At 43.6% G+C, this 13,602-nt stretch overlaps 1 long non-coding RNA gene across 3 annotated transcripts in view; it reads left to right on the plus strand.

The window, feature by feature from the left end:
* Nucleotides 1–535: 535 nt before the first annotated feature.
* Nucleotides 536–13,602, plus strand: part of LOC128322241 (uncharacterized) — a 106,877-nt gene continuing 93,810 nt past the window's right edge. The window contains exon 1 of one of the 3 annotated variants that reach the window (XR_008305618.1): nt 536–668. This is a non-coding gene — a long non-coding RNA (uncharacterized LOC128322241). The remainder of the gene's footprint in view (nt 669–13,602) is intronic. The other 2 variants (XR_008305620.1, XR_008305619.1) reach the window with 2 other exon arrangements.

Consider the following 13,602-nt stretch of genomic DNA (forward strand, 5'->3'; position numbering starts at 1 on the left):
CACGTTTGAATACAACCTTGTGGTGGGTGGAAGGATGGACATACCTAGAAAACTAACATGAAACAAGGCTTAACTAGAGCTCTTCTCCCTGCTAGCTAGTTGGTTTTTGTCCAGAGAGGTTTTTTGGTATATAAGGGAAACATTCACTTACATGATTCTCCCACCTGCAGTCTGAAATGACATAATCCTGGAATATATTCCTATTTGTCTAGAACAGTATTTCTGTCTGAAGACTGGCTAGTGTATGTATCAGAGCCTGATACTCATTAAGCATGGGCATCATTAAAGAAAATACACCAAGTAATGAAACGGTGTCTGCTGAGTGGAACTGGCTACTTGTCCCAATTAGATGTTTCCGGCTTCAGAAGTTGTTGTTGCTCTTGCCCTTCTGTGCTCAGACACGAAGTGTCCAATTTGTGACTGCACTACATCCTCAGTGCTGAACAGACTTTGTTCGCTCCGAAAGGAAGCTGCTGACAAGATAAAAGGTCATTTTTTAAAGTTAAATATTAACACATCCTCTCTCTCTTTTTCCCCATTGCTGGGCACACTCGCTTGTCGAGCGTATTGTCTGAAATATGTAGCAATATTAGTTATTTGTAAATGGAATACATTTACTAACTCACTCCGCAACGAGATGGGAGAGCACCTAGTGACGAGGCTGCAAGGTTAGTCATTATTAGTTACAGCTTTGATTTAGGATCCAATAACAGCAATCATTCCTCTGACAAGAATAACTTCACACTCTGTCTTACCAGGTAATCAGGACAACGGAGAAATATCACATCAGGATGCCTATCATTTTCATATTGTGTCGCCCAGGCTACAATGATTGCCGTAAATTAGGGGCGTGCATATTGGGCAGCCTTTGTATTTATGCTTATAGTCTCCCAAAGGCATTGTTAATGGATTACAGAGCCATTTGCAGTGTGGGTAATAATGAAAGCTCTGGACTTTTTATGGCACCTACATTTTTAAATGATGGGGATAGTATAAACAGCCACAGGCCCATTTATCAGGCACCATACTCACACCTTTGTTTCTCGCACCTTATAAAGTTTGTGTTTGTTTAGAATGCTTTTAGCTTGTTTTTTTAAAAAAGAAACATCCTACTTGAAAACAATAATCTCATGCTCATCCATGGTATTGGCTACTAAATGCTTGCCATTCACAGGATGGAGCTATGAGATTCATTCTCATAAAAGGGTTCTATTCTCCAGCTAATATCTATGGGCTGAACTGGCTATAATCTAGAGGTGGGCAAAACCAGTGAGATGGATTCAGTGGATGAATATGTGAAACAGAGCACTGAATTTTCTGATATACACATGCCCCGCAAAAACAGTGGAATCCATCCCCAGACTAGTAGCTTCCTGAAATTCGTGTGCCCTGGTGCCTAGAGGACTCTGCAGAATGTGATCAGCACAGTAGAACAGGGCCTTCCCACTCCTCAGAGTAATCCAGGAAGATAGGAGCAGACATGATCTGTGCTGTCCAGTAGGGGGGCTGTTCAGGAGCCCTAAATGCTATCAAACCTACTCCATGCACTCAGAATTGGGCAGTGTCATAGTACATAAGGAGTGTGTTTGTTGCAAACTGCCCAGAGACTTGCCTTTTGCGTGGTATACAAATGTGTTAAATAAATAATAAATAAATAAATAAACCATGGGAGAAGGGTGCTGAAGACACTCCTTGCCAAAGGCCCTCTTTCTTTTGGGGCCAGTGCTGGCCTCCACAGAGAGGAGAGCTGATCTTGTGGTAGCAAGTATGACTTGTCCCCATAGCTAAGCAGAGTCCTCCCTGGTTGCATTTGAATGGGAGACCACATGTGAGCACTGTAAGATATTCCCCTCAGGGGATGGAGCTTTTCTGGAAAGAGCAGAAGGTTTCTGGCTTCTCCAGGATGGGGCTGAAATTCCTGCCTACAACCTTGGAGAAGCCACTGCCAGTCTGTGTTCAATACTGAGCTAGATAGACCAATGGTCTGACAGCCATATATGGCAGCTTCCTATGCTCCTGTGTCCACACTTCTTTTTCTGGCTATTGCAGCCACACATATCACAGCCTTAGCATGAACAGCCCCACATGGATTTGCCACTTCTCTTGGGGGTGGGGGAGAACTTACCATGTATTTCAGGGACACAAGGCACTCATGGCCACAGTTTGTCTGAACTAGGCTGCTGCCTCTGTTTTCTCATCCCACTAAAATCTGTTGAATTCAACTGACTAAAATTCAGGTGAACTGGTTTGTAGAGCTACCATCCTGAGTAGGATTTTCAGCCATACTTCCATGTTGTAAAAGGAAAATAAGATTCCATGGGGATTTTTTACATTTTAAAAAAAGTTAAATAAAGCATGAGGAAGATCAGCTGTTGTTATGATCTGTACCAGATAGCAGCTAGAAACACGTCCAAATATTTCAAAGGCATAATTTTAAAAGGCAATATGTTGAGTCTACAATGGAATGCATACAGGTCTGCTAATAAACAAGGAGGGAGCAAGACATCCTGTCCCATTCTGTAAGCTAGTTGCTGAAATCCCTAGCAGCTTGTAAACACAACTTGTCACTAGTGAGAAAGCGCAATTATTGATTCAGGGGTACCACATGCTAAGTGGTGACAGTTGGAATGCTCCAGGGAACCAGAAAATCTTTCTTCTCCCCCAAGGATTGTATGAAAGATACTTTCATCACTCTTGAAAACAGGACAAAAACATTAAAACTCTCTCTCTCTGCTCTAGAATAGTGACAGGTGTTGCACCAATCAGACTTTTTTTTTAAATGCAGGGGAAAAGTTGCATGGAAACTTTTTCCCCAAAAAGAGGCAGAAGAACCTCTGTATAAAAGAAAGTGGGGACAACATTCTAGCTGACGCTATGGTTCTGAGATGCCCTGCATGTGTGTTGTCCATTAATGTATGTGGAATGTTCTACAATTGGAAAAAAAGGTGAGAAATAAGGCTATGAAGTTCTTTCTAAAGCAGTGGCCAACATGATGAGCAACACAACACCAGCACTGCCGGTCAGCTGTTGCTTCTGCACTGACAGGCAACCCCGGCAGTGTTGTGCAAGCAGGCAGTGCACAACTCCTTAAAACTGTGTGTCCACAGTTGTCCATTGTTTCCATTGTTTCCGATGGAAGTGGTATTGTGCAGCTGCTGCAGGCATGCAGTTTTAAGAATTTGTGCAGCTCCCCATTAGCGCAACACCATCCGCCATGTGTGCAGCTGCCTGTCATGTGCAGAGCGGCACAGACTGATGGGCAATGCCAGCGTGGTGCGGTGCATCATGCTGGCCAGTCACAAGATGCATGGTGTGAAATTTAAAAATTATACAGTTTAAAGCAAGTTATATCCTGTAAATTTGAAAACACTGCCATAAACTCATCTGTCCAGATTAAAGGTCAGATGTTCCTTTCTAGGGAAAACAGTCAATAAGGGGTGAGTTTTTGTCACATGCTCCCTGCTCCCATTCTCTTACCACGTGTAAAATATAATGTTCTAACCAGGCTATTATTGGATATACCGATCTGTATTCAGGCTCTCCTGGACTCCATCCCCTTTACAGTCCAGGTCTCTGCTTGTGACACACTATAATTTGAGTTATGCTGCTTTTGTCAGCAGCTCACGAGTGAGGACACAACAGGCCCATTGGTTAGACCAAATGACCTCTGGGACTGTGTTGGTCTTCCAATTCTTAGGTAAACGTAAAAGGCAAAGGTTGTGCCGTCGAGTTGGTGTTGACTCCTGGCAACCACAGAGCCATGTGGTTTTCTTGGTAGAATACAGGAGGGATAGGCTGCCTTAGCATCTGGGAAATGACTTGACTAGCAAGCCAGAGGTTGCCAGTTTGAATCCCCGCTGGTATAAGAAACACCAATATCAGGCAGCAGCGATATAGGAAAATGCTGGAAGCCATCATCTCATACTGAGTGGGAGATGGCAATGGTAAACCCTCCTGTATTCTACCAAGAAACCACAGGGCTCTGTGGTTGCCAGGAGTCGACATCGACTCCATGGCACACTAGGCTGCCCTAATTACTGAAATCCAAGGTGAATTTAGAGGTTAACCTGTGAGGCATTTTGAGAAAAGGAGGGATGTTCTCCTCAGTGAAATATCTGGTGGGGACTTTAACACATCCCTAGACTGCCACTGAATTGCAACTAAGCAAAGCTGAGGTTAATTTAGATACTCCCATTTAGATAAACCATCTAAGGAACTGAGAAGGAAACTAAATAGTTTGGCAAGTGGTAAAGGAAAAGACATGACATTTCTGAGCAAAGTTCCACACCTTTCTATTTAGCAGACTATTTAGCTAATCCTAATACTAGATTATTCCTAAATGTCCAGAGATGAGGAAAGAACAACTGAGAAATCTGTTGGTATTCTAAATGGTTACGGAGTCATGAAATCTCTGAACTATACATTATCAGAAACACTAAGGCTGTTCTCACATGCAGCCTAATCCAGGCTAGGGAAGCCCAGCCAGGTTTAGGTTGCATGTAAGAACCGCCAGAGTCAGGATCAATCCTGATGGGTCAGCCTGGCTCACCCGGCTCCTAGCCCGGGGTTAAGGGAGCAAGCACTCCCTTGGGCTTCCTGCTCGTATGTCTCCTCAAGCTGCGTTCAGCTTGAGGACACACACAAACAAGCGCCTAGAGTGCCTGTCTCCTGAGGGAATCCTCCAAAGATTGCACCGTGCTCAGCACAAAATGTATTTTGGGATACCCAAAGGCCAGGAAACATCATTCTGGATCTCCAAAAATGGATTGTGTGGGAAAGCGGACAGCGCTCCCAGCAACATTTAGCCAATCATCAATTGCGGGAGGGAGGTAAGTGAAGCAAAGCCATCCCTCACCCACCCGCCCAGTCATGTGAACGACTTTTATATGTTATCAACACTGCTGTCAAAAATGGTAGTCTCATGGCAAGTCATCTCCCCTCGCCCTACAACATGCAATTAAACTCACCTTGTAGCCTAACCTTAGCATGCTGAGCATGTTTCCATCCATCCCAGTGGCAGCCAACAGTGTGAGGAAGGGAAAATACACAGCGTAATGACATCAAGACACAAGATAAATAAACATCATGGAAGGGAAAAGGGAAAAACAATATGGGGTTACTGTTTTCAGTGGCAGCTTTGAATTCATAGGCAATCCTACTCTGAATCCCATAAAGATCTATTGCTGATATCAGGATACTGGGCTGAATGGACCTGAGAGCTGTTGTTCTAATCTTAGGCTTTTACCCATAATGCACTTGCACTAAGATGGCCTGTGGGTTCTGCCAATACAGATTATGGAAATGTCCATAAAAGTGGAAAGAATGAAGGTGGATGAGCTGCCTTTTGGGACATTTTTGTAAGAGAGATACACACACTTGTGTATTCACAGCTACCACCGGTACCCATGAGATGGTTGTGAGATTTTGCATTGATTTAACTGAGCTGAAAGTATTATTCACTCTATGACCTGAATTCTTTAGACAAGGATCACTGTTATCCTTTACAAAAGGCTAGAAAAGAGAGGGTGAAAGCCTCTTGACATTTTGAAAAAAAATTAACATTTCATGTTTTGAAAGGGAATACAAGCAGCTAAATATGGCACCTTTCCAAAAGAGTAAGACTGAAACCTCTCACTCCTGCTGGTGAGCAGTTACTCATAGGAATGCTTGCTTTTGATCAGAGGTTCACAACAGAAGCCACTACTTATGATCATTCAGCAGAGTGGATTTATTTCCCCTATTCTGCATCTGTTGCACTGGTCACCAGTGAACTTCTGAGTCCAATTCAAGGTGCTGGGATTAATCTTTAAAGCTATCTATGGCCTGGTACTAGAGCACCTCAAGGATTGCCCATATCTTCTGTCCGTGTTGAGGGAGGGGTAATTCCCCAATTAACCTGCACTCCCTCTCACACTAAATTACAGGCATGGGCATTGCCTCAGAGTTGGGGAGGAGGGAAGTATATTCACTCCACTTCTTCACCTATCAGCGGGAATAAAGAGCAGTGATCCTCCCAGGGAGCCCACCGGACCAACAACCCCCATCCCTGCTGATCGTCTATCTTTGGCAGCCCCTGCCTTAAACAAAGCCCTATATTTAGGACACTCCTGCCCCCTCCAGCTTGCTCCTTCTCCCTTGGCCAGGCAAGTGGACTGGCCACCCAATCTCTGGCCTCCCAAGGGGCCTTTTTCTCCAACGCCACCCCCCTCGCTAGCATTTCCACATGGGGCTGCAGCTGTGGGACAGACAGCATCATCATTTCTCTCCCACCACTCTGTTGCCTCTTGGGCTGGACCAGCCCATCCCGCAGCAGCCACCGCCCGCCTCTCTGAGCCCTTCCTAGTATCTTTTGGAAGGGAATTGCTGGGGTTGTCCTGGCAACCGGAAACTCCTGCCTCTCTTGGCCCATCACCGTTTGACCGGGTAAGCAACCCTGTTTCATGGAGGAGATTGGGGAAGCCCGACATCAACGTACCCAGGCTTTGAGATTTGCCTCAGAGACGAGCTCTCCAGTCCCCCACTGTCTCAGGTTCTGTTGGCAGGGACCAGGGCCAAGGCCTTTTCAGCAGCTCCTCTCTGTGGAGCTATGCCAGGCTCCCTCACTGGCTGTTTACGAAAAAATCAATCAAGAGACCCTACTGTTCTGCAAAGTCCTCAGTTGCGTGTTCTTAGCTGGCCCACTGTGATGCCATTGTACCTTTTGAGGGTCATTTTATTTACTGCTGTTTGACTATGCTGTTACTGTTTTTTTTAATGCTGCTGATTTTTGGTGTGCACTCTCCACCTGCCTCTCTCTGATGTTTTAAATTTTTATCATTTTTATGACTTTTTCCAAAGTTGTCTTGTGAAGGAGACAGCTTTGAAAGATGGAACAAAACAAAACAAAACAAAAAAATACGACCACCAAATGAAATAAAAAGTGATCCTGAGTCCAGTCAATAACATTTCCTAGATCTCACCCAATACATTTGTTCCAGGTGTTTTCTTGCTCTACTCCTCCTTCAGCTCAGGCAAATGACTGACAGACAGCCCAACATAGCATAGACAACATAGAGCACTGCAGTCTTATGCACATAAAAAGACAGTAAACACATAACTCCGCAAATTAGGCACAAGCCAACAGGTTGTGTTGACTCTACTAGTGATAAGGGACTTCATTTGCCCTTTCAAAGCACAATCTTTTGCAACAAACAAAAGCAGGTAGTCTGCAAATTAGAAGAATCTGCCTGTTAAGGTAAATGTCCAGATTGCCTGGGCTCTGACAAAATCTTCTAATTAAACTATTTCATTCTGCAGCAGGAAGGATTTTCAAATGAATTTAATAGCTTCTGTGAGCAGGGTCCTTGTTAATGCATACTTATCTGAGGCAACAAACTCTTGTAGTTTCTTTTGACTCCAAGCTGCCAGTAACTGCTATAAAGGGAAGCAGGAAGAAGCTACTGGTAGGCTGGTTAATGCTTTCCGTTTGGAAATACATGGTTGCATCTCCTCCTGTGCCTTTATTTCTGGGGGGGAAAAAATTTGTTCCATGTACCCTTCCATGCCACCTCAGTTTGGATTATTAGGATGCAAGAAATAGGCCACATTTACATGTAACATGAAACTGTAGGTTGCCAAATCTGTGGTTAATTTTTCAAACCATGAATGACATCACAGATGTTTCTCCACCTGCAGTTCAGAAACCTCCATATGGAGGGCAGTGGAGCTGTGTTGTGCACATTGCTGCACAACCTGCAGGCCTACTTGTCTTTGTTGCAGTCCTCTAGCTTGCTTCCCAAGGTAAACATTCCCTGTCAGTGGGTAGGATGTTTTTGCATCACAGCACCGTCATATTTTCAAACTGTTCTTCTTTGGTTTGCTTGGCATGTGTTGCCAGAAAGGACACCTCCTCGGAAACCTAACAGTTGTTCATCAACTGCTGGTCAGACCCAGGAATGTAGATGTGTAGCAGTTCCTCCTCAAACAAGGTCCAGATTTCTCTAATGGATGCCAGCATGGCAATCACTCTTCTCTCCTGTCATGTGGCTTTGGCATCAAGCCTTCAATTACTTGGGATGCCCTCAAATAATCTCAGCTGCATCATGGCACAGAAATATGAGGGCTCCAAATGTACTGCCCACAGACCCTGCAGCACTTCATGACTGGCATGAAGTACACCAGACAGGACTAGCAGGTCAAGATTGGCTTTCAGTTCTCTTAGGTCAATCCACTGGAGCATAGGAAGCAGCTACCTACTGAGTCAGACTGTTGGTTCACCTAGAGCACCATTGCTTACTCGCACTGGTAGTGGCTCTCCAGGATTTCAGGCAGTATTTGGATTCTTCTCTCAGTCTTTACAGTGGTCCTCTCTTTGTCTTAGATTGCAGGGAAGGGAGTTGCTTCACTCATTGCCACTTCCTGCTAGGATAGGATCCCCCAGCTGGCAAACCGGCATGAGGACAAAAGTGTGTTGGGTCTTTCTCACTGCTTTGCCTGGGTCTGCAAGCCTGGTGGCGCTCTTGGTTACAGTGAACCAAACCCCAGGATTCTTTGCCTTAAAATCTCACATTTTCATCCCTGTGAATATGGAAAGGATCCTTTTAGATCAGCATAATTCTCACAGCAGTTTTCAGTACCAGTGGCACCAAAATTTTACACAGAGAGACATTTAAACTACATTTCAGGGCTTCTCTCAAGGGGAAACACCTGCAATTTTCAAGGGAAGCCAAATATGTTTTGATAAGAAAAGCAAAATTTATCATGTGGCTTCTGCACATCCTAGTTTTCAATTATATTCTTGTGCACATATTTAAAGTAAAGGATATTTCTTCCACCCAAACCACATACAATCAAGGTGTTTTGCTGAAATAGTCTAGTGTCTTGAAAGAACTACTGAACATGTCTCACACACACACACACACACACACACACACACACACACACACACTTCCCACCTTTCTCATTTATCTATAACTGCAGAACAGACCCATGAGAAAACATCTGGACAAGGGTTTTGTCCTGCCCTGTATTTATTCTGTGTTCCCAAAAGTTTTTTTTCCCCAGTCAGAGTATCAAGTTTAGCTCTTATCAGATAATTAAAGAGTGCTTGCCTCCGGAGGCAATTTTAAACCAATCTCAGGAAAGGGCCATAACTATACACTGTAGATAATTATAGTCTATTAAAGAACCTTAAGATTAGATTCAGAGATCACTAATCACACAAGGTCATAAATGTATTGCACCTTCTTTGGCAGTGTCTAAATTTTTTGACATACGTTTTCTTCTCTGGATAAAAAAGCTACATATATACAGATTTTCTATACTGATCAGATTACTATATTGATCAGGAAGAAAAAAAGAAAAAGAAAGGGAGAGAAGAAAGAGAGAGGGAGAGGGAGGGAAGGAAGGAAGGAAGGAAGGAAGGAAGGAAGGAAGGAAGGAAGGCACTACAGGTTGAGTATCCCTTATCCAGACTGCTTGGGACCAGAAGTGTTCGGGATTTTGGATTTTTCCGGATTTTGGACTATTTGCATAATGAGATATCTTGGGCTTCCTCTTTTTATTATCACTGTTACCTATAGGGGTATCAGCGGGACTTTTTGACATTTTTGGCATTACCCTGTATTGTACCTTTACCAAACAGAGCAGGCCCCACAGACCGCCAAAACAGACACCAACAGAGCAGGCGCCAAACTGAGCAGGGAGTGGAGGATGGGGGCTTTCCCTTTTCTCTCTAGCGCCAAAGCAAGAACATATAATAACATTGAAAAGTTTCACAATAAAAACAGAGCCGCAACTAGAGAGAATTACAGACAAAACCCCTGTCACGAACAGCCTTCTGAAATAAGTAACTTTTGACTGCATGTTTAAAAGCAGCAAAATTGGGAATCTGCAAGCGAGTGAGCTGAGGTGTTTGTTGTTGTTGTTGTTGTTGTTGTTGCGGCATGGTATCCAGATTTTGAAGCATTCTGGATTTCGGATGTCCAGTCTAAATTGTACCGCCCGGAGTCTTTCCATTGAGCTGTAAGCAACACGTAGTTATTAGAAGTCTAGTGTGTGTGCTTCCGTTCTCACACATTCATTACAACTGACTTGGGTTGTGCAAAGCAGTCCTGAGAATAGTGCAGGTGCTCCTAGGCAATTCTTTCCATAGTGGCACTCACTGAAAAGACTACAGTTCCCAGGAACATCTGTGCCATTCTCAGTACTGCAGGGGAAACTCTGCTGGAAGTCATTGTAAATCTCAAGCTGCCACTGCTCCTTTGCCACCAAGACAAGATGAACTGTCTTCTGCCTGTCTTCCTCCCCCTGCCTGGTCCAGCAAACCAGGGGTTTGACAGTGGCAGGGCCAAACTGCAATCTGGTTCAGGCTGAGTAGGGGCTGAACTGATGTGCACTGGGTCAATCTGGGTTAGCTGCCAACGCTTTGCTTTGGCCCTTCCCCCACCACAACCCCTGAAGGGTTGACCATGCAGGGGGTTGAACATGACCATGCAGGGGGCTGAATTAGGCAAAATCCAAATAGGCTTCTGAAACTTTTCATAGCCCTACAATGGATCTCCTTGGGATGAATTCAGTAATACAAAAACTCTGTCCTGCCATTAGGGAAACTTAGAGATTGGCTGGAACAGAAAAATCTCCTTGCTGAGGAACAAGCAGGCTTTAGGGAAGGGTGCTCCACCATCGATCAGTGCCTAGTCCTACAGCACCTCATAGAGAAATATTCCTCCTGCAGGACAACCTCCCTTTATGCCGCCTTCATTGATCTCAAGGCAGCATTTGATTCTATTTCACATGTTAAACTATAGGAGAAGTTGGAGGCTTCCCCCATTGACTGGCAGCTGCTATATCTTCTCCGCACCCTACATATAGACACCTCACTCAAGGTGAGATGTAGTCCACAAGGCCATCTCACAAGGCTGTTCTAACTCAGAAGGGCATCAAACAAGGATGTATCTTGGCCCCACTTCTATTTAACTTCTACATTAATTCTATGGTGGGCCAGTTTAGTAATCCTGACTTTCACCCTCCAAAACTTATGGGGAGACACATTGCCATATTGTTATATGCGGATGATGCAGCCATCCTCTCAAGGACCCCCACTGGCCTTAGAAGAGCACTGAGGGCCTTGTCGCTGCACTGTAAGGAGGATTGGCTTGAAATTAACTATTACAAAACTAAAATTATGGCCTTTGTCAGGAGGCCCAAGATCTACTCTTGGAGGATTGAAGGTCATAAGATTGAGCAAGTTGCCCATTTTAAGTACTTGGGAGTAGTTTTCCACTCTGGCAGCTCTAGAAAAACCCATGGAGAACACGTGATTTTAAATGCCCAGAGAAGCTCCTCTGCTATTCTTCAATACCTGCGGACAAGAGGAGATCATTATCTACCTGCAGCACTTGAACAGTTCAAAGCCAAGCCACTAGCTCAACTTCTCTATGGTGCTCAGTTGGGCCACTTTCTCAACATTGCGACTCTGGAACGGGTGCAATCTAAATTCCCGAGGGCAGCACTCCGTGTTCTGAGATGTGTCTCCAATGCCACTTTGCAACTGGAGACAGGCCTGATCAAGACTGAGGCTAGACTGTGGGCGACCACTCTTTGTTATTGGCTCAGATTATCCTCTTGCCCAATTGGCCTTGCTCCCTTAACCCTACACGATGACTACCATTCTAGTTGGATACAGACAAATGAGGTCAAAATGGCTACGCTGGGCCTCTCCACCCTGACCCTGCTCAGCATGGGCTATGATCAGGCGAAAGCAACCATCAAGCAGCTCATTACAGACATTGAGCACCAAACTGATCTCAGCAGTGTCCCAAAATTTTATATCAGTGACGGGCTTAGATATTCTGCTTCTCCTGCAGCATATCTCAATCAATTGGAGGTCCCAAACCACAGAAGGGTGTTCACCTTGGCTCGCTGCCATGGCCTCCCCTCAGCAGTGCTAGAAGGCCGCTATAGAAGGATCCCATTTGCAGACCGTCTATGCCCTTGTGGCTCAGGGCAGATTGAAACTGCTGAGCATGTCCTCCTATACTGCTCGTTCTGTGGGGACATTTGTGCCTCTCTCATTCTTCCACTGTTAAGCAAGTTTCCAGGACATCCGAGACAGTTCTACAGTTTCATGCTACTCTCTGACATTAAGCCTACCATAACTTATAGTGTTGCCAGATACTGTGCGGCTGCAATTGGCATCCGCCAGCAGATGACAGGCTTTGAGCCTTTTTAGCCCTGATTTGATTCTGTAATTGTTCATGCCTCCCCTTTTACTCCTTTTATTGGTCTTAACATTCAATATAATTTTTACTCTGACTTTTTTAGCTCTATTATATTTTTAACTCTACTATTTTATGTCCCCTTTTTAATGTCTTTTATGCATTTTTATGACTTTTAAACATAGTAATAGTATAATTATTAGTAGTATTTTAGTACTTTTAGCATTTGCATTTTTAACACCCTCATACATTCTAAGTACTATTAATTCTTTTAATGTCAATATGCATCATCACATATGTAACTACCTTCCATTTCCACTTGTATTTACTCATATTCTCGAACATGTATTTTTATGCTGGTCTGTGACTGTAATAAAGGAGGAGGAGGAGGGTCTACCATAGTTCAATATGTTGTAAGAAAATATATATATATTCTATGTAAACAGCTTTGAGAACTTTGGTTGGAGAGCGGTATATAAATATTCATAGAAGTAGAAAGTCAGTACTACCAAACAGAGTTCATGTGATGCACTCTTGCTGTGCAAACAAACACAGTTTTCTATTAATGTTCACACATACTGCAATTAACTCAGTGTTGTGGCAATACCAAATAACTTATTTGTGTAACAGTTGTATATTCAGGGAATAAGATTCAGTGCAAGATAACCAGCCTCACAGATAAAATTCAGGAAATGGGACAAGTTAGATCTTTTACTCTCATCCTAATAAGGAATTGCATTATATACCCCACTGCACAGTGTCCATTGTATCTATTTTTGAGCATAATATTACTTTACAAGTCTGGAAAAGTGTTCAACAACACTGCATGTTGATATTGTTCTTGATGCTAGCCAGCAATTATGCACTTTTTTGTAGATGAGTACATGCTTACATCAAACACTTTGATATAATATTCAGTTTTTGTATTTGGCACATCTTATACTTCTATACATTTTGCATTGTTAATATTCCTTTCTGCATGCTCCTCCTCTTTCTTTTGCTTTTCTTTTGCTATTGATGCACATGAAGCCGGGTTTTTCTGTGAGCTTTCTACAACAGCCCCACAGCCAAGAACACTCCATGCCTCTTTCAGTGATGTTCTTCCAGTGTTTAGAGAACCCAAGACTCGTGGTAACAGAGTATCTACTCCATTCATGACAAACACAATAGTGTTCGTGGTGGGTGGGGAGACACATTAGCCCCCAAACCAAAAGTGCTGTTGATTTGGCTGATCTTCATCAATGCATTTTGCAACAAGAAAAATCTGAAAGACAGATATGTATTTGAGACGGGCTGTATACTAGAAGCAAAAATAACTGGAGAACAGAAGGTCATCGTTAGTCAAACAGAGTCCAGATAAAAACTTTATTGTTTTTGCAATAGAAAAGAGTTGTGCGTCCTCTTT

The sequence above is a fragment of the Hemicordylus capensis genome, chromosome 4, assembly GCF_027244095.1.
Source record: "Hemicordylus capensis ecotype Gifberg chromosome 4, rHemCap1.1.pri, whole genome shotgun sequence".
Lineage (NCBI taxonomy): Eukaryota > Metazoa > Chordata > Lepidosauria > Squamata > Cordylidae > Hemicordylus > Hemicordylus capensis.